This window comes from Lissotriton helveticus, chromosome 4_1 (assembly GCF_964261635.1).
Source record: "Lissotriton helveticus chromosome 4_1, aLisHel1.1, whole genome shotgun sequence".
NCBI lineage: Eukaryota > Metazoa > Chordata > Amphibia > Caudata > Salamandridae > Lissotriton > Lissotriton helveticus.
In genome coordinates, this window is record NC_136063.1 from 1,947,763,521 (window position 1) to 1,947,784,227 (window position 20,707).

At 42.6% G+C, this 20,707-nt stretch overlaps 1 long non-coding RNA gene across 2 annotated transcripts in view; it reads right to left on the bottom strand.

The window, feature by feature from the left end:
• LOC144827758 (uncharacterized) overlaps positions 1–16,221 on the bottom strand; it is a 312,614-nt gene extending 296,393 nt beyond the window's left edge. The window contains exon 1 of one of the 2 annotated variants that reach the window (XR_013610349.1): positions 16,187–16,221. This is a non-coding gene — a long non-coding RNA (uncharacterized LOC144827758). The remainder of the gene's footprint in view (positions 1–16,186) is intronic. The other variant, XR_013610350.1, reaches the window with a different exon arrangement.
• Positions 16,222–20,707: the final 4,486 nt, after the last annotated feature.

The following is a 20,707-nucleotide window of genomic DNA, read 5'->3' on the forward strand; positions in this document are numbered from 1 at the left end:
AGAAACCGGTCCTTGGATGCTTGATTCCGGTCTGGGAAAGACATGGCTTGGTAGTTCGGACTGGACTGTTCCCATGAGGCACAGGGTCAGAGCTGATTTGCATATAGCCAGTGTCTAACCCAGGGTGGTGTGGAGTGCAAAAAAACGATGGATTTAGGCCCAGATCCTTGTACTGGGGTGAATGTATGACATTGTTCTACATTCTGTCCATCAACTGTGTTTTTTGCAATTTTCACCCCGAGTGGGCTGGGTATACTCAGACGTGAGTCCCAGGCTCTCCACACCACTGGAGTCAAGCTATCCAGGCTGAATGAAGGCTGATAGCCAGAAACCGGTCCTTGGATGCTTGATTCCGGTCTGGGAAAGACATGGCTTGGTAGTTCGAACTGGACTGTTCCCATGAGGCACAGGGTCAGAGCTGATTTGCATATAGCCAGTGTCTAACCCAGGGTGGTGTGGAGTGCAAAAAAACGATGGATTTAGGCCCAGATCCTTGTACTGGGGTGAATGTATGACATTGTTCTACATTCTGTCCATCAACTGTGTTTTTTGCAATTTTCACCCCGAGTGGGCTGGGTATACTCAGACGTGAGTCCCAGGCTCTCCACACCACTGGAGTCAAGCTATCCAGGCTGAATGAAGGCTGATAGCCAGAAACCGGTCCTTGGATGCTTGATTCCGGTCTGGGAAAGACATGGCTTGGTAGTTCGGACTGGACTGTTCCCATGAGGCACAGGGTCAGAGCTGATTTGCATATAGCCAGTGTCTAACCCAGGGTGATGTGGAGTGCAAAAAAACGATGGATTTAGGCCCAGATCCTTGTACTGGGGTGAATGTATGACATTGTTCTACATTCTGTCCATCAACTGTGTTTTTTGCTGTTTTTTGCATTTTTGATATTGAAGAAATAGCAGCTTTATATGGCTCGGTATCTGGGTACAAATTAAATACTGCTAAAACTCTGATTCTATGTGTAAATATTGGTTCTTATAAAGATTTGCGGGTTTGCTCAGAGGTTGTGTATCTGGGGGTACAGATCAGAGCTTCAGCATCTGCTTTGGTACAATCTAATTGGCAGAGGTTATTGACTGGGATTCGCAAACAACTCGATCATGCTGAATGTCCCTGACATTGGTTGGCAGACGTAATATATAAAAAAATTATGGTACTGCCTAAAATTTTGCATTTTTTTCGGTGTGTACCATTAGAGATTCTCCATGCCAGTCTCATGCAAATGCAGTCAATTTGTATGAAATTGTTATGGTCTCGGGGAAAACCTAGGCGTGCAAAAAAACTTCATGGTTTTACCAAAGGCTGTTGGTGGTTGGGCGGTACCTGATTTTGTCTTATATTATTATGCTTGCATGCTCCAGCACATGAATATACTACTCACTGGGGTAGGACCATCTGACCCAGCCGAACAACCTTCAATATATAGTATCTTGTTAGGCACTGAAGTAAGAAATCGTCTTTTTCTCAACTTCAAATGGAATTACTGCAAACGCACAAGATTTAAGGTAGTAATGGCAGCTTATAAAGTGTGGAGTGCTATTAAAAAATTATATAAAATTGAAAAAGTTTCCAGATATACCCCACTGACTGCCCCGTTTTTTTTCCTAGTGTCTTTTGGGATAGCGTGGTGGTTAGTTGGAGAATGAAAGGTCTAAAATGTCTGGGTGATCTATATACAGCAGGTGGGCTTAAAACTTTTGAACAGCTTAAGGAACAATATAAGTTGTCAAACTCGTATTTTTGTAAATATTTACAAGTCTGCGACTATTTGTTGAAAGCTCGTCCATGCATTCAATCTAATCCTCTTATTGAAGCCAATAAGAAAGCAGCCAGGATAGGGGTACTTTATAATTTAATGTTGGATGTTATGCCTAATGATTTAGATTCACACATTAGTAAGTGGGAGAATAGATTAGGATGCCAAGGGATCTCATTAGATACCTCAATTGACGACTACTTATGTCTGCCAATCTGATTGCGCAACATTATAAGACTATATTTTATTTGTATCACACGCCAGATAAAATCTCAAAATGGGGGGGTGATCCGGATGGAAAATGTTTCAGATGTGGTGCAACACAGACGGATGTGCTGCATATTCTCGGCACTTGTGTAGAATTGAGGAATTTTTTAGGGCATGTGGATACATTTCTGTCTGAGAAACGGACTGGGTGAAGTCCCGGCCTCTAGTAACACTGCTTATCTGATATTTGTAGCCACTGCTGTGCTGAGGCTCTGTATAGCTTTGTGTTGGCTACAAAAAGACGCTCCTTCATTTGAAGCATGGCGGATGAGGTTCCTCTTTATGTATAACACTGAATATAGCTTATATGCCATGAAAGGGCAACGGAAAAGTCTTTTGGGACAGCAAATGTGGGGCTCGGTTATCTCATATATGGAAGTAGATGGTTGACTACCCCTGAATTGCTTAGTTTACCACTTTCTTACTTTCGTAACGTTTTTATGTATCTTTATTTTATTTACCGCTATGATGTATGACATTTTTGATTTGCAAATGGTACAAATTTTGGTATAGCGGAATTTTGTGATGTATGTTATTTACAATTTACCTGTGTATTGAATCATCATTTTCCCCCTTGCAATCTTTTGTTGTGAAATAATATTTTGTACTCATATATTTTTTCTCAATAAAAAAAAACTCTATTTTTTCTTGTGTTCCACAGATACTATATTTATACATTTTTTTTTACTATTAACTTGTCATTATTTATAAGGTAAGTATAACAAACAAAAAATATGTTTTCATCACTCTCTTACTTCTCTTTCTCTTTTTCCCATTCTTTAATCTCTCTCTTACTACCCTTCCTTTACTCATCTTACTCACCTTTCCTCATTCTCATTACTCCACTTCATTCTCCTTTACAGTCCTTCTCTCACTATCAGTACTCTTTCTTCATCCTCACTCACGTTATCCAACTACCTCTTCCCTTATTCCCCTTTTCTCATTCCCTTTTGGTAACTCTCATTCCTTTAGTCTCTCACTCCCCTTCACTCCATTTCTTTCTCTTTCTCTCCCTCTGTCTCACTCAGTCTAACCACTTCACTCCGTCAGTTACTCGCTCTCCCTCTCTTTCTCTCTCACTCTCTCCCTCACCCTTCCTTTCTTTCCCTTTCTGTTTCCTTCACTCCTACTTCCTTTTGTATTATGAAATATATATATTAACTCTATTTGTTCTTGTCTTCCACAGATACTATATTTATAAAACAAATGTACTATTAACTTGTCATTATTTATAACGTAAGTATACTTTTTCATCATTCTCTTACTTCTCTTTCCCATTCTTTAATCTCTCTCTTACTACCCTTCCTTTACTCATCTTACTCTCTTTTCCTCATTCTCATTACTCCACTTCATTCACCTTTACAGTCCTTCTCTCACTATCAGTACTCTTTCTTCACCCTCACTCATGTTATCCAACTACCTCTTTCCCCTCTCTGTCCCTCACTTCTCTTTCCTATCTTCCTCCATTACTACCTTTGTATTGCTCTATCTCTCAGTCTCTTCTCACTCCCCCTTACTCTCTTTCCTTCACATCATCTCTCACTCACCTTCACTCACTCCTCTTCTCTCACTCCCTCACTCCCTTTCGCTTACTCCCCTTCCTTTATTCTCTACCTCACTCCTTTTCCTCCATCCGTCTCTAAGTCTCTTCTTCTGTCTCAGTCAGTATAACTGATTTACTCCTTAACACTTCCTCACTCTCCCTCTGTTTGTCTCTCTCACTGTCTCACTCTCTCTCTCCACCATTCTTCTTTTTCTTTCCTCTCTTTCCATGAATCCTTCTCTCTCACTCACTACTTTTTCCTCTCTTAATATGCTTCTTTTTCCCTCCCTGTCACTGCCCTTCACTCAATCTCACTCCTCTTCTCCTACTTCATATTCTCCTCTCTGTGCATCACTCCTATTCTCTTTCACCTGCTTCCATTCTCTCACTCCCCATTACTCTCTTTCCCTCACTCCATCAGTCAATCCTCTTCCCTTACTTCACTTTCCTCCTCCAGTTTTGCTAACTCCCATCCGTTTAGTCCCCCACTCCCCTTCACTCCATTTTTCTCTCCCTCTCTTCCTCTGTCTTACTCAGTATAACCGCCTCACTCCCTTTCACTCACTTGCTCTCCCTCTCTTTCTCTCTCACTCTCTCTCTCTCTCTCCCTTACATTTACTATCTTTCTATTGTTGTTCCCTTCACTCCTACTTTATCCCTCAGTCCCCTTTCCTCTCTTCATCTCCTTCCTTCTCTCTCATTCCCCTTTCGTCACCCTCATACCCCTTCTCTCACTGTTGGTGCCTTTTTACTCACACTCAGCACTGTTCCCTCATTCACCTTCCCTCACTGCCCTTCCTTCACTTCTCTTTCCTCACTGCCTCGCTTCATCTCACTTACTCCCCTTTGCTTATTCGTTCCCTCACTTTTTTTCATCCATTTTTCTCTCCCTGTCTACCTCTGTGTCACTCCCTCTCACTGGATCATTCCTTCTCAGTTCCTTGCTCTCCCTCTCTCTCACTCTGCCCCAGTCTCTCCCTAAACTTAAACTCCTTCCCTCTTTCTTTCTATCACTCCTCCTCTCTTCCTCACTCACTTTCCCTCTCTCTTAATTTTCTTCCTTCTCCCTCATTCATCTTCCCTCTTCCTCATACTCCTTCCCTAACTGTCACTGCCCTTCCCTCACCGTCACTCCCTTTCCCCCTCTGCACTTCATCCTATCTGTATTTTTCTCCCCTTCACATTCCCGCTCCCTTTTCCTTACTCCCCCTCACTCTACTTCTCTCACTCCTTTCCTCACTCACCATACTACCCTTTCCTCACTCATTCCATCAATCCTTTCCTCCTTTTCACTCAGTCATTTCAGTCATTCATTTATACACTACACATTCATTAAAAAAAGTATGACACAGTATATAAGAGATATAGCTCTTCTTGGAGAAGTGAAGTTAGTTCTGAAAATAACTGCTTTTTTTGTCTTTTTTGTTTTGAATTTTTTTACTTTTTTAACAATTTTATATTTTTGGGGGATTTTTTTTAAAACAAAAAAGTAAACAAGTAACAAAAAACTGTTCAACTGGAACAAAAATAATAAATGAAAAAAATTAAGTGCTGCGGCATGTGTGCTGTGTAATCCTTATATCTATTAACCCCTTTAAAGCTAGTAAACAAACCTCCCCAGTGCTGCGCTGTCCATTATCCGGTGCTGAACTGGACGTCCAACGGTCGTGCGCAGCACTGGGGAGGTAGTGCCCGTGACGACCGTTGGCCGACGGCAGCACTTAAGGGGTTAAGTCCACACTCTGCTCTCCATAGCACAATATCTCATTGCACAAATTGTATGTAATGTGCACTTTTGCAAAATTTGGACAGATGTCAAGCACTCTTGTGGATGCTACTCCAGATGAGGTGCTGGGGACAGAAGCTGGAACTTCAGTTGCCAGGGCTCTTGTGGAAGCGCGTGCATAGTTGTTTGGATCCACGTTCCTGACATGCCGCATCATGGTGTGGATGCTAAATTAATATTTCTTTGTAGGGTCTCCCCTCGACAGCACACTTCCACAAATAGTGCACTTCACCTTTGGAGCATGGACTCTCTTTTGCCCCTAAGGAAATGTAAAAAATTGCAAAATGAAGGACTCCTTTACCTTCTTGGCACGCGGCTGCTCTTCCACCAAGTCATCCGAATCAGAGGAATCCTGTGGCTGCTGTTCTGCCACTTTGATATAAAAAAGCTCCAACAAAGTAGAGATGCTTCTCTCAGGAAACCAAAAGAGATATTGAGGGAAGTGGGTGGGGTTTTTCAAGATTCTAGAAAAGAAACTTCTATAAACCAATCAAAAGTGTTGTTTTCATGTCACATGACTTTGCGTCCACGAAACGTGCGCGCAACATGCGCGCTCGCAAGCATATAAATGATTTTTTACCCGATTTTCGTAAAAGCATTTAAAAACGTGAAAAGGAGGCAGGGAACAGACTCCAGACTCCTTGACCCCCTAGGCCTTCTCATGGGGTCCCTGAAGGACCCCGAAAGGCAAACAAAAACATTTTAAAAAAAATAAATCACGAGGTGCGAGCACGTTGCTCGCACCCTCGAGGCAGAACTGAGTCAAAAACAAAAGTGAAGAAGTGAAAAGGAAGCAGGGTAGAGACTGCCAGACCCCCTAGGCCTTCTCAGGGGGTCTCTGAAGGACCACGATAAAAACCTTTAAAAAATAAAATAAAAAAAATCACGAGGTGCGCACACGTTGCGCGCAAGTTGAAAAAAAATTACAATTGAAATTAATTGACAAATTTGACTGTTTATATTTTGATTGAAGATGTAGACTATTCTTCAATGCATATTGCTATATATAATACATATTTAAATAACAAAGCAAACCACATTCACTGGTTGTCATCAGTGATGTCATTTGAGATGTCATCAGTGATGTCACTGACCATGTCATGAATGATGTAATATGTGACATCATCAGCAGTGGATTGCGGGCGCGTGAGATATAGTTAGTACAACTAACTATATCGGAGGAATTTCAATGGTTTTGTATGAGTGAAATGTCCAGCTAACTATAACACCCCTAAAATCTACAGTTTTTCAGTGAATTTCTAAGGTTTTTTAAATGCTGATTCCTAACTATATCAGGCCTGAAACCTATGTTTTTTTCAGTGAATTTCAAAAGTTTTTTAAATGCTAATTCCTAACTATATCAGGCCTGAAACCTATGGTTTTTTCAGTGAATATGTAAATATATATTCCCAAGCGGTGTAGCAGCACTCAATCCGGGTGCGGCTCCCTGCAGCAGAACCACGCTGCTCAATATTCCAACACAACCCCTCTAGCCAGAGGGACAAAATGGGTCGTACTCCCATAGTTTTTTTGCAATATTTATTTTGTTTTCCTTACATCCTTCTTTATGTGGCCAAGGGCGATAACGATCTACGCTAGTCGTTATATATAAATACCTTGCTCACGATCAACTGACCGCTTGTCACCAACTGATACAAATAATCAAACCCACATTACATAATTTCCTGTTTGGCGATACAAGCACCCCATTGCATGTTGGGAGATGTAGATTTTTATATATTTTTATGCATACATTTTAGAAAATGTAAATAAAATCTTTTGAAAAAATCATTTTGAACGCCAAATCATTAACCTCCCCAACATAATCAACAATATTTTGCTGGTATTATGCCTATTCCAATGCCTCTAGTGGGGCTTCATAATCTTTTGTCGATATTTTCCGTTTTAGAGAAAGACCCATAATTTTACCCCACAATGATATTTAAATACCTCCAGTGGGAAAACAATGCACTCAATTGGTCAGGGAATTTCAAATCAATTTGTTCTATCATTTACATCTTTGGCCTTAATAAAAATCATAATAGGCAGACACTAATTTCAATATGTTTCAGGGAAGCTAATGTTCCTATAAATGAATATACAATTCCTCAGATTGATTCAGGCCATACAGTGTTAATGTTTGTAAATTTAAAATGTGGCGAGACTCCTTCTGTTGCAGGAGCTTTTCTCTATCACCCCCACTTTCTTTCTTTGGGACAGTTTCAATTCCATAGAATTTGAGCTTCTTCCAGTCACTCTGATCGTGCTGTTCCATGTGCTTTGCTACCGCATTTGTTCTGTCTTGATGTATTGTGGCACGTACGTGTTCCATTATTCGCTTCTTTAACTCACATGCAGTACCTCCCACATATCTTAGTAGGCAGGACATTCCACCTCATATATCACATATTGTGTCTTGCACTTAATTAGTTCTCGGATCTCCCAAGTTTTGTTATTTGTTATTTGCACTTCTTTCATTGGTTTTGCAATCTGGCATGCCTTACATGCATAGCATTTTAGGAAGCCATTGGTCTTGAACCATGATTCTTCTTTTTTCTTTCTTTAAAATGATTATGGATTAGGTGATCCTTTAAGTTCTTGGGTCTCCTGTAAGTTATCGTTGGAGGTTGTCCCATTATTATTTTTATAGTGTCATCCAACTGTAGTATCTTCCAATTGCATCTGAAAATGTTTGCAATTTCCTTACTTTCATGTTAGTAGTCCGTTATCAATCTGACCGGCTCTGACTCCTGTTGTAGCTCTTTCTGCTTTTGGATTAAGCATTCTTTTCTTGTTTTTTCATTTGTGGGCTCCCAAATTTTTGTATTTCCTTCGTTTGAACCTTTCCAAAGTTGCAGCGCTGTGTTTTCTCCATTTTTCTTCTTCGCTACATATTCGTCGGATTCTAAGGAATTCCCCATAGGGGATGCTGGAGATTAATGATTGCTGATGGAAGCTTGTCGGTTCAAGGGTGGCATTCGTTGCAGTACATTTACGGTGCAGCATTGTTTGAATTTGATTTTCCTTAATATAGATTTTCGTGTCCAGGAATACTATTCGCTCTTTGTTTATATCAAAACTGAATTTATTTTAGATTGGTAGTACTATTATTAGTAATTTCAAAGTATTCCAGGAATTCTTCTTTGCTGCCATCCCAAATGATGAGTAAATCATCAATGAATCTTGTCCAACCGATGATTTTATTTAAAGCTTGCTCATTTTGGTATTCCACGTCACCTCCTTCTCGCACCATCCCATTGCCAAACAGGCGTAACTGGGACTAAAAGAGAAACCCATGGTATTACGCGTTTAACCGGGATTAGAGAGAGCGCTGCCTGGTAACACCATGTACGACCTTTGGCGTGTCCATAGGAACATTCCCCATTCTTAATTGAATCAGGCAATGGTAACCTCCGTGTTTAGCAAAACGTATTCACCCGCCATGATTGGTGGTGGAAGGGCAAGTCGGTTAATACTTATTGATTCGTTTGGTTTAACGCAACATGTATCCTCCTGAATAATGGATATTAACACTTATTTCATACGGAGCAATTACTGGTTAAACTAATGCACATTAGACTTCCGTTTTTTTAACAACATCCTTAAGATAGAATCTGTTGAACAGTAATGAAGATTTTCTTTGTTTTGTCAGCTTAAAAAAGCCTCTATTGTGACTTAAGTTCTGGCTTAGCAGGGGACCAATAGATTCTGTGAAGAGAAAAGAAGTGATTGCGTTTTAAATTGGCGGGAGAAACTGTAGCATGTAGTATGTCAAAAGATACTTGCCATGACTTCTCCAAATCGGCGTCTGAAACCTGTTCTCCCCACAGATGAGCTGGCAAAGTGAAGTCGCTGTCTTCTGTTTCTAAAATGGCCCAGTAAAGGATTGCTGTCTTTATCTTCCAGTTCTTCCCTTTAAGCAAATCTTCTAAGACGCTGGTTGTTCCTACTTGTGATCCTGGCTCCAGCTCCTTATTTGAAAGTATTTGAACTTAGATAAGCTATTTTTAGTCGCATTAGAAATCTCTTCCCAAGATATAAGCACCCTTCAGGCATTAACTGATACCAATAATTAATATCTGCGTTTGGCAACAGCTTTGCGAGACTGTCTTTAGTCCACTCCGGAGAACCAGGAGAATCCCATATAGGAGACTTGGCTGTATAATATGTAAGTTTCAGGGCCTTCCTTACCCTAGCCCAAGTAAGAGCCATGTCTCTCAGCATCTTCAATCGCACTTTTTAAAAAAGCGTGGGTCTACATATTTTTATAGGAAACCGCTTGATCCCCCTTGGATTCCTACCAGCATTTCCTTAAACATTATGCCTACATCTGATCTGTCTGGACAATTAAAAAGCAGAATCCCTGCTTTAAGTAGAAGAGTCCATGCATAGACCTTCATATCCGGAGCGCACAAGCCGCCTTTGCTTTTTTTCCTGCTCAATTTCCACCACGAAATCCTAATTCCCTTTGAAGCCCATACAAAGGAGTTAAATTTAGCTTGAATTTGTCTAAGCTACGCTTCATTAAAGGCTAGGGGTATATTCTGAAACAGAAAAATCAATTTGGGGAGAAGCATCATCTTTATAATGTTCACTCTTCCAATTAGTGTAAGGGGAAGCAGAGACCATCCCTTTAATGACTCGGTGATTTCTTTATTTACTTTATCAAGATTTCTATCCGTTAATTTTGCGATGTCGTGGGTGACTTGAACTCCTAAATATCTTATCTCATGTTTTAATATAGGGAGCTGAGCTTCCACATTCCAGAGCATACATTCTGTTTAAGGCTGGTTAATCTGATATCCAGAGAGCTGACCAAACTGAATTGCTGCAGTGTATATTAACGGGATTGCCCGTACTGGATCCGACCTGTATATCATCATATCGTCCGCATATAATGACACTTTTTTTACCCAGTTCCTAAATTTAAAAGGCGCAATGCTCGTATCTTGCCTGATCTTCTCCGCCAGGGACTCAATGTATAAATTAAAAAGCATGGGAGAAAGAGGACATCCCTGCCTTGTCCCTCTCTTAATACAAACGGGTGCTGATAGATTCCCGTTAATCAATACTCTGACTGTGGGGTGCTGATATGGCTCTACAGAATTTTTTTCCCAGATTACACTTTTCTAATACTCTACTTAGATAGACCCAATTAACGCGGTCAAATGCCTTGGCGGCATCGAGCGTGATAATAGCCGAGGGCAATTTATATATTGATGCTGTATCTATAGCTCCCACTATTGCTTGGATCAGATTCTGAATAGATCGGCCTCTAACAAACCCTTTCTGATCCCCATGCACCAATTTATCCGCAACACCATTCAGTCTCTCTGCTAAAATCCCAGCAAAGATTTTGTAATCGAGATTCAGCAGAGAGACTGGCCTATAAGATTCACATAGTGCCTTAGGTTTAGACGATTTGAGAATTAACGCCACAGTTGCCTCATTCCATGACGAGGGGATATTTCCTCCCTCGTCATAGATAGAAGAAAACAGTCTGCAGAGGATTGGGGCGATGACTGGGGACAAAACTTTATAAAGCTCTGCTGGAAGCCCATCAGGACCTGGAGCCTTACCCTTCTTGCTTGTATTAACTGCAGCAACTACTTCCCTCAGAACTATCTTACCATCTAGATTTTTAGCTGCTTCATCCTCAATTCTCCGAACTGCATACTTCTCCAACCACGCTTGAATTGAGGCATCACGAGGAGACAGATCCTCACTATACACTTGTTCAAGGTGGTTAAAAAAAGCTTCTTCTATGTCAGAAGCATTTTCTGTAATCTGGCCTGTGATATCTGACAGCACCTCTTTAATTCTATTCCTAGATTGATCTTTTTTAATTTTCCAAGCCAACAGCTTCCCACTCTCTTCCCCATATTCAAAATGGGCCAGAGAGCTAACTTGCAACCGCTTCCTGAGTCTAGCATCCAAAACTTCTTCCAATTGTGATTTACATAGTGATAATTTTTGTATAAGAGATTATTCGGACTTATGTTTCTGAGCTAGTAGATCTTGTTCTAACCCGGCTATGTCTACTTCTATTTCAGATACTTTAGCAGTAAATATTTTTTGCCTTGTAGATTGAATAGCCAAGATCACCCCCCTCAAGAAGGTCTTATAAGCATCCCTAACAACTTCAATTGGGGCGGTTCCTGAATTCAGTTCAAAGAAGCTCTCTGACTCCTCTATCAATTTTTTTATCACATCGTCCTCTAACAAGATAGTTCAGTCCACAGTCCACCTCTTCCTATGTTGCTGTCCTGAGAGCTTTAACACTAAAGAGACAGCTGAATAGTCTGAGAGGTGACCACCTAGATGCTTAACCTCCTTGACCTTATCCTCGAGCTCCTCTGCGATTAAGAAAAAGTCTAGTCTTGATTTGTGGCCTAACCTCTTGTTATGAAATGTATACTCCTTTTTTGATCCCCCTTTTTTTCACCAGATATCTATCCACCCTAGCTGACGCATAGCGTCTACCAAGAAATTCCTTGTTTTATAGTTGTACATAAATCTATCTCTATATGTTTTATCCGTTTGGGGATCCAGGACCAGATTGAAGTCTCCCGCTAAAAATAGAGGATCTTTGAACTCTAGCAACTCTTCCAACATTTCTCTAAGTGAGTGTGGGTCGTCCAAATTCGGGCCATAGTACCCCGTGACAGTAAATTTATAGGAGTGGAATTTGATCGTAGCTATAGCCCATCTACCCCCTTTGTCGACTCTAGTTTTCTCTACTGCTATGGCTGGGTTTGCTTTGACCAGGATAGCTACCCCTCTTATGGTTAGTTGCTGAGAGGTACAAACCACCTCTTGGATCCATTTTTTCTTACTACAGACTTCCCTCAACTCTTCCTCTGTGAGATGGGTTTCCTGGAGTATAAAGACCTGCTCTGGTGCATCTTTCAGATATTGAAAAATCCTTTCTAGTCTATGAACTACGCTTAAACCATTTATATTCCACGTTAAAACCTTTAAATATATATCCTGGGTTAGCTTAGACAGTGCCATTTCTTCTTTCGTGGATGGAAATTATGATATAATGCAACAATTAGGCGAATCTGACATTTGTTTTGTGTTTTTTTCCCATATGCTCCCCACCCGGTGCATACCTTCCCCCCAACCCTCCCCTTTACCCTCCCTAGTGCTCCCCTGGAGAACCCCCCTTCTTCTTCTTGGCCCTACTCTGGCCTTGAGGCTCCGCTCCTGACTTCAGATGACTTATTTACATATTTATATAATATATTGTGTCTCTCTTATATACGATTTAATTTCCCCTCTCTTATCCAACTGTATATCTATATAACATCTACACATCAGCTGCAGGGAAAACAGTGTGAAAGAGTTATATAGGTGCTCAGGAACTCCAAAACAAACTGATGCTTTAAACCACACCAGCCTCCTGAGCAGAGGCTGAGATTAGTTGTTAAAAATGTTCTGCTTTCTCCACTCTTTTGAATACTCTCATCTTATTTTTATACATAATCTTTAAAGATTCCGGGAACTGCAGCTGTGCCGTTGCGCCCTGCTGTCTAAATGGGTCAAGTAACTTCCCTAGCTCCCACTGTCTGGACGCAGTGATTGAGGAGACGTCTGATCTAATTTGAAAAGTGATCCCCTCTGCTGACAGGGAATTGCTCTTTAAAACCCTGTTGAGAATCTCATCTTTCAGAGAGTATGTTAGAAAATGGATCAGAATCTTTCTTGGCCTCGTTTTATTTGGTTTTAATCTATATGGGTCTCTGTGTACTCTCTGTATGTCTTTAATTATATCCTGCTCTGACATTTCAATTGATGTGGCTTGTTCGATTGATTTAGCTACAAACCCCCCGATGTTTTCCCCCTCTGCCCCTTCTGGTACTTTTAGCAGACGAAGATTATTTCTCCTTTGAGCATTTTCAATTGATTCCAGTTTTTCCTGGTATCCCTGCTCCCGTTGTCTTATATCGTCTATTTTCTTTGTGTGTTGCAAGGTTAACTTTTTCAGGTCTGTGACTGTGGCTTCTAGGTCAGTCGTTCTAGCGGCTAATGCCTCAAATTTTTCGTCTAATTTTTTGCAAAATTTCTAGCTGATTTTTCTGAGAGACCTTGAACCCATTCCTCATTTCTTGACTTAATGACTGCAGAATTAGCAACACCGACTGATCATTCGTGATCTTATCACCTTCATCTTCCTCCGATAATTCAACACCCAAGCTATCAGGCATTAAATCCGAACAGACCTGGTTCTTATCTTTCATAATTAACAGGGAGTCCTTGTTTTCCTTAGAAAATGAGTCTTCATCACTAGCTGCTGCTGAGTCGCTTTGTGTACTAGGAACGTTGTCACTTATCCCTGCGCTCTGCATATCCGTTATATCTTCCTGGACTACTAAGGGCTGATATCTGTTCGGGCTCAGAAAGCCTTCTAGGAAATTAGAGTCCGCGCAAGTAAGACCCTCGGTTAATGGTTTTAACTCCAGGATAGGAGGTATCACCTTAAAGTACTGTTTAAGTGACGGAGGGGGCTTTATTTTATTTTTAGCAACTTCAAGGGGTGAATTTTTTAAACCACCTTTCCTCTTCTTCGATTTTTCCTTAGCTTTAGTGGAGTGGGGCGGTTTGTTTTTGGAGAGCGGCACCTTATTTTTTGGGAAGGTTATATCCTTTTTCACGGGAGCTGAACATTTTGAGCGTTGGAATACCGCCACGTCTTGCTTCCTGCTTCTTAAATAATATTATAAACCGTGTGGACCTTGTAAGTCACTTCTTAAATCAAGTGTTTCTTCTGTTGCTCCATTCGGTGAAGTACTATTGGCCTGGTTTTGTTTTTGACGCTATACCCTGGTGGATTCTGGCGTTTGTAGTCCATATGAGTATTTTACCCCCCTGCCTCTACCTGCATGTGAGATTCTAGAAACTGTACTGCACCCTCTCCTGACCTCTACCGCGGCTCTAAACCATTGGGTGCCCCCACCTTTCACACTATAACCTTGAAACCTCCTCACCTCCTTTTCTGCGCGCGGGGCTGGTGGACCCTCGCCGAGAATTGGCGACCTCCGCCCCGGTGTTCCTGCCTGCTCTAGCCAGGTCCTCCTATCCACCAGGAACTTGCCCCGGGAGCTTGCCGAATCCAAGAAGAAACAAGAAACACAAAAAACTCCAATGAGTGTGTAACTTGACCTGCAGAGCGCCGCGGAGCACCACGTCCTGCCGGAGGCTGCCGAGGGACAGGCTGTCAGACCTCTCCCAGTACCGCGGAATGTACCAAACGCCGTATCACAACGGGGTTGCACCGGTAAAAGCCCTCGTTTTTACAAAGCAAATATCCAAGTTGTTTTAAACATCTTTCGTCGCTCGGGGAAATATACTGCTGCAGGAAACACCGAGAGACGCTGCCAAGATGCCGCCAGAGTCACGGAGCCTCCCGACTAGCTACTGCTTCTAGCTGCCATGTTCTCAGCTGCCGACCCTTTGTCTTATTTCATCGTACATATGAATATTAACTATTTCTTGCCCCTTCTGAAATAAAACAACTTTTTGAATCGACAGACAGCACAGCGCTAAATGCATTGTCTGAAAAACAGTTATTCAGTACATCACTAATGGTGAAAAAATGTGTAAGGGACAAAACGACCCCTCACGGGCGCACCACCATCGGGGTAACTGGTAGGTACTCACCAGATGAAGTCCCTTTTCTCATCATAGGCGGTCCTTTATTGTCCCAGAAAAGAAGAGAAAGTGTCCAAAGTAAAAAGAAGAAATAATGTGAAGTGCAGTAGAGAGATAAACAATCCCCCTCTACTTGTGACAAGAAGTTATTAAAATCAACAGGCACACCTCTCTCAAACTTTTATTCTTAATTACTGGATGTGTTCTGTTGAATTAAAAAAGGGAGTGGTAACTACCATTGTATACCACAACCCACTGCCAACATGTTTCTCAGCCACAGCTCTTTCGGCATATTCTTCAGGGCTAGACACTCTGCCACAGCACCAATGTTGGGCACTTTTGCTATGAGTGACTGTCAATTGAAAAAGCAAACAGAAAACACACTCTTACAGGAGCACCGCCTCCCATTATACCTCCAAGCCAAACATATCATTGTAAAAGATAAATAAAAATTGCTATTACCCTTCAACAGCTCTTGGTTCTCGTACCAACTGAAAAAGGCAATCTGTTCTCAGTAAAGGTCTCTTCTTTATAGCTATTGGGTTGCTTTATCAATCTGAAACAGCCATATGTTGAAATCGTAAGGATCAATCTTAAAAGTGTTCACTATCAAAACTCTGATTAGACCATCATAATTACCCTCAATAAGCTCATGTCAGTCGTACCCGCTGAAGAGGAGAATATTGTAGTCGTGAAATCCTTATGTAGGTCTTCTCATTCATGGACCATATGATTGTGTTTATCAATCTTTAATGTGCCCCAAAAAACGAAACAAGCATTCCAAATAATTAGAACCAAGGAGAAACCTCTGTCAAGTTATCTTTTCATGTCGGTCATAATCCCTTTATCTGTCTGGTTTTCTGAGAATCATAGCACGCGTTCACGCCTTAGCGCGGCAACAATCTCCATATTTAGTTAGCAAGGTAAAAATCACAATATGTATTAAATGAGCCCCATTTCGAACTCGGTATCCATTGCACCATGTGGGTATCCAGTATCGAATTCAGACCCGGTATCCATTGCACCATATGGGTCAATACAATTAACTTAAAAGCCACTCAAAAATGCCAATAGCATCTGTCCTAATTCAGTAACCTGATTTAACTGAGACAAAGAGGGCCCCCTCCCATTTACTTGTCTCCTACTCCCCGGTTCTCAATCTCCTCACCGTCCGGAGCTACACGGAGCTCCTCATCTCCTCATGACACTTCCTGTTCTGGAACAGCGTGTATACTCAGCGCCGTGCACACGTGACAAGCCTGCACTGCGTGACCACACGCCATCTTTGATTGGGGTTCTTTTTTCATGTGTACTCTTGTTTCTTACAATTCTACACGGAATGATTATTAGAAAGCCCACGCAATTACGAAGGCTTTTGAGATGCAATCGTCTTTATTTTATAATTGCAACACGCAGTTCGATGTGCGCAATGCCATATTTCCTTTTAGTTTGAAGAAACGGACATTCTAAGGCTATTTGTATTAGTCTCCATTTTGATGTAAACCCTGTGCTGATTTTTTTGTGGGGTAAATTATAAGTCATATCACAGCCTTCATGCCTGGTAAAAATCATTTTAAAACGTGCTCCGTCAGACCCCACTCGCTTAAAAAACATTTGTGTTGCATATGGTTGGTTCCTGATTCCTGCCTCCTGCAGGGTCACCTGATCGAGTGCGGACATTCAGGGCTTTAGAGGAGGGGGTGTGCATTTGGTTGGCTCGGTTTAGAACATTAAACTACACCACTTCATTGAGTGCCAATTGTTGGAAGTGATATATTCTAATTATGAGCTCAGGAAATCAGCACCTAGATACCCAATTGGGTGATTAGCTGTGTTTTATAAATCATGATTGGTTGAGAAACATTTATGCCACCCACCACCACAACCCCGACAACAATGCTATTAATGAACCAAAAGGAAAGACAGCTTTTTTTACGTGGCTTAGAGTGTCACTTTAGTTGGAGAAACATTACAGCCTTCTGCTTTTATGCAGCGCACAAGATAACTGATGTATTTCAAGTAGCTGCCATGATGTAGAAAAAGGAGGCACTGCGAAAAAAGCAATTGCCTAGGATCACAATGTGGACAAGAAGAAGCCAGGATTAATGCATGCTTCCTTTTTTAACATTGTGCAATTCAGCCACTACGTGAATAAATCTTTCTCTCTCCCATTCTAGAGGAAATCATAATGCTTTCTGTTTTATTCTCTGCACTGTGGTACATACAACCAGGCCAAGCATGTTTCATTGGTGCTGGTAGTGTTTGTGGAGGGTGATGTTTTAATGCAGAAGCTAAAATGAAAACAAGAGCACATACCCTTGTTTAGAATACTGAGACCTTTGGCTATGTGTAGCTGGAAGTCTTTATTCATGGTCATCCGTTATTTATTGAATGTATCCTAGGGTGACTAGATTTTGAAAACCAAAATCCAGGACATTTAGAAAACATAGAAGAAGTACTAAAATGTTACATCAGCCCAGGGGCACATAATAACTTAATGACAGCGTTCATCATAATAGAAATACAGACACGGAGGCACTACGGAAATAAATTAAATGGAATGTTTAAACCTAGGTTCACACACTTTTATTTAAATTGCTTCCAGATAAGAGGTGCTAACTTGCCCTTCCCCAGAGCACATAGGAACGTGCCTTCCCTTTTTAGGTCTCGGCCTGTGTAGGCTGCGCTTGCACAGTCTCGCTGGTGAGATCTTATGTTTTTCAGTGTGGGGCTTGAACCTGCCCATCTTCTCCATTGGCTGGCTTCCTAAACAGAGGCCAGCCATTGGAGGAGAGGGGGCATCTGTCCGTTTAAGCCCCGTGTTTTTGGGATTGAGGGGAGTGTTTTTTTAGGTTCTTTCTCTCCGCTTCCCATTGGCTGGAATTTTACATTCCAGCCAATGGGAAGAGGAGAGAAAGAAAAACACCCCCCCGAATCCCAAAATGACGGTGCCTTTCTCTGAGGCATTTCCGCATGACCTCGGAGAAAGATGGTGGTGTTCGACTGCCCTCCTGACGGCTTGCAGCATCCTCCCGCCTCCCTCGCCGCCTCTCGCAGGGTTTTAAAAATGGCTGCCAGCAGCATGAGGACCAGCAGCGCCAGCCCAGCCCGAGCCGCCGGAGAGGAGCCGCCGCCGCCATCCGGCCGCCCCTGGAGTACCTGCAGCACCTAAGATGGCGTCTGTCCCCTGGTTGTGCCCGCCACTGGCAGCAGCAGCAGCATGAGGACCAGCAGCACCAGCCCAGCCACCGCGGCCAGAGGCACAAGTAAGTGAGGGGCAGCCTCCGAGCCCCCTCCCATCCGTGCAGGCAGGCAGCTCCTAAGAGGATTATTGCAGAGGGAGCTTGCGGGTTCCATACGGGGTCCATACGGGGATCCAAGGCTGGGACCCCCATCGGCTGGCCCGGGCTGCGGTGTGAGGACCCGAGGCGGCTGGGGTGTATGTGTCACGGAGAGTGGCCCAAGCCTGGGCCTGCCCTGATGGGATCTGTGAGTATGTGGTGGGCGGGGGCCGACTGTCAACACTGCCCTCTTCTCGGGCTCCCAGCTGCCCGCTGCTGCACCTGTGCTCCCAGCTCTGTCTCCTTCACTTTCTGACTTTACCTCTTTTTCGCACTCTATCTTTTCCTCTCATCCCTCAGGACTTCCTTTTCTCCCTCCTGCACACCCCTGCCATACTGTTTAAATCCCCCTGCACTCTCCATCCACCCCCTTCACACTGCCATCTCTTCTGTACTCCCTTTCTGGGCTGTCTCTCCTCTTTTCTGTTTTTCTTGCTTCCGTTCTGTCTACTTTTTGCAATACTCATACTCCTTTTCTTATTCTTCTCTTTCTTTTATTTAATTTCCCCCCTTTACTGCTTTCTTTTCGGTTTCCCTCTCCTTTCCCTGTCCCATTCCACACTCCAACGTTCCTTTTACTCATTGTCTTGTCCATTTACTCCATCTCATCAATTTACTCCGCTGCACTTTCCCTTCTCCCCTCCTTTCTGTCTTTCGTGCCTTCTCCTTCCCTCCATCCACGCTCCTCCTCTTCTCTCCCCACCCTCTCTCATCCTGTTGAGTACCCACAGGTGCCTGCAGAGCCTTGTGCCTGCCCTGTGCGCGGCGCTCTCGCACGTTGGTCGCCTTGGCTTGTCTCATGAACATGTGAGCTGCGCAGTGGTTTGGTGTGTGCTTTTATAAAGGTTTCATAGCGAAGCGCTAGACCGCATACATGCGTCCGCAGCACTGTCATCAAAGCACTTTGGTTTATAATGTATGGCTTGCGTTGATTCAGTGGAAGGTGCAGCCAAGTGCACGAGGGGTACCTTTAAAAGTCGCTGTGAGCGTGAAGCAGGCCGTCTCATTAAAGCCTACAGAGACCAGCTCTGTTTCCTGCTTTTGATCGCTTTTCTTGCCTCTGTTCCCTGCTTGTGCTCGCTTTTCTTGCCTCTGTTTCCTGCTTGTGCTCTCTTTTCTTGCCTCTGTTCCCTGCTTGTGATCGTTTTTTCTTGCCTCTGTTCCCTGGGGCGTTACTGGGCAGAGATGGGCGTGTGGCTGACCTAGACAGAGGGAAGTAATGGGTGAGCTCTGGGAGTTGGTGGGGGCCTCGAATAACCCATTTGTAAATAAGGAGACTCCCCGGGTGAAGGTGTGTGCGAGTCTCTGTGGCTTTGTGTGTGTGTATGTGTGTGTGTGGCTCTCTGTGTGTGTGTGGCTCTGGCTGTGTGTGTGTGTGTGGCTCTGTGTGTGTGTGTGTGGGTGGCTCTACGTGTATGTGGCTCTCTACTACTCTCTAATGCTCACCTGTTGCCATTGTAAATGACAATACCATTTTTTTTAACGAAAAATGAAAAAAATTCCATTTGCAATGCCAATAGCTCTAACTTTAACAAAGCCGAGACCATTGCATTGTAAATGCTAGTTTCAGTCTACCCACTCTGAAAACCAAATGTGCCAAATGTACTGAAATTTGCTGGTACAACAGGTGAAAAAACACGTCTGTCCTGGCAAATCCGGAAAGCCCAGTCAACCGAATGTATCCACCCACTCTCACCATCCAACTATTAATTCACTGAGCAATGAAGCCCTATCTCCAGTCTGTATCCAGCCAATGATTGGACAAGCATCTGTAAAGGAGTCTTGTCACATTTGGTGACTAGTCATAATGTAGGTATGTGAGTAGGAAAACTGGTATGACTTATAGAGAACTGGAACTGGGTGTTTAGATGGTGTATAACTGTAAGAGTCATGAGTATTTAATGACCCCAAACATGGAAATACACTATATCTAATCATGGCATTGTAATTCTCATTTTTACACCAAAGTCATCACAGAATCTAATAAATTCGGCTTTTCTTTATCCATGATGTTTGGTGTAAGACTTTAAAGGCATATTAGTATTTTAATTGCAAATGAGGAAAAAGTTCATTTTAATCTTGCATCCTGTGAGAAATAGGGTTGTGGGCTGATTGGGTGTGAGCCTTGGAAAAGCAACAGCCACAATCCCTTGCACGGTGAACCACAAAAAGTCACTTAATTAACCTGTGCTTAACCCTGTCAGTCTTAATTTAGAGGCAATGTGTAAAGTATTTTTGCAGCAAACAAACAATAAAGTAAAAACAAAGCAAAAGGAAAATCACACACTAGGGGGCCGATTAGGATGGCGGTGAATCCGCATCCTCCGGGCCGGCGGAAGCCACCGTCA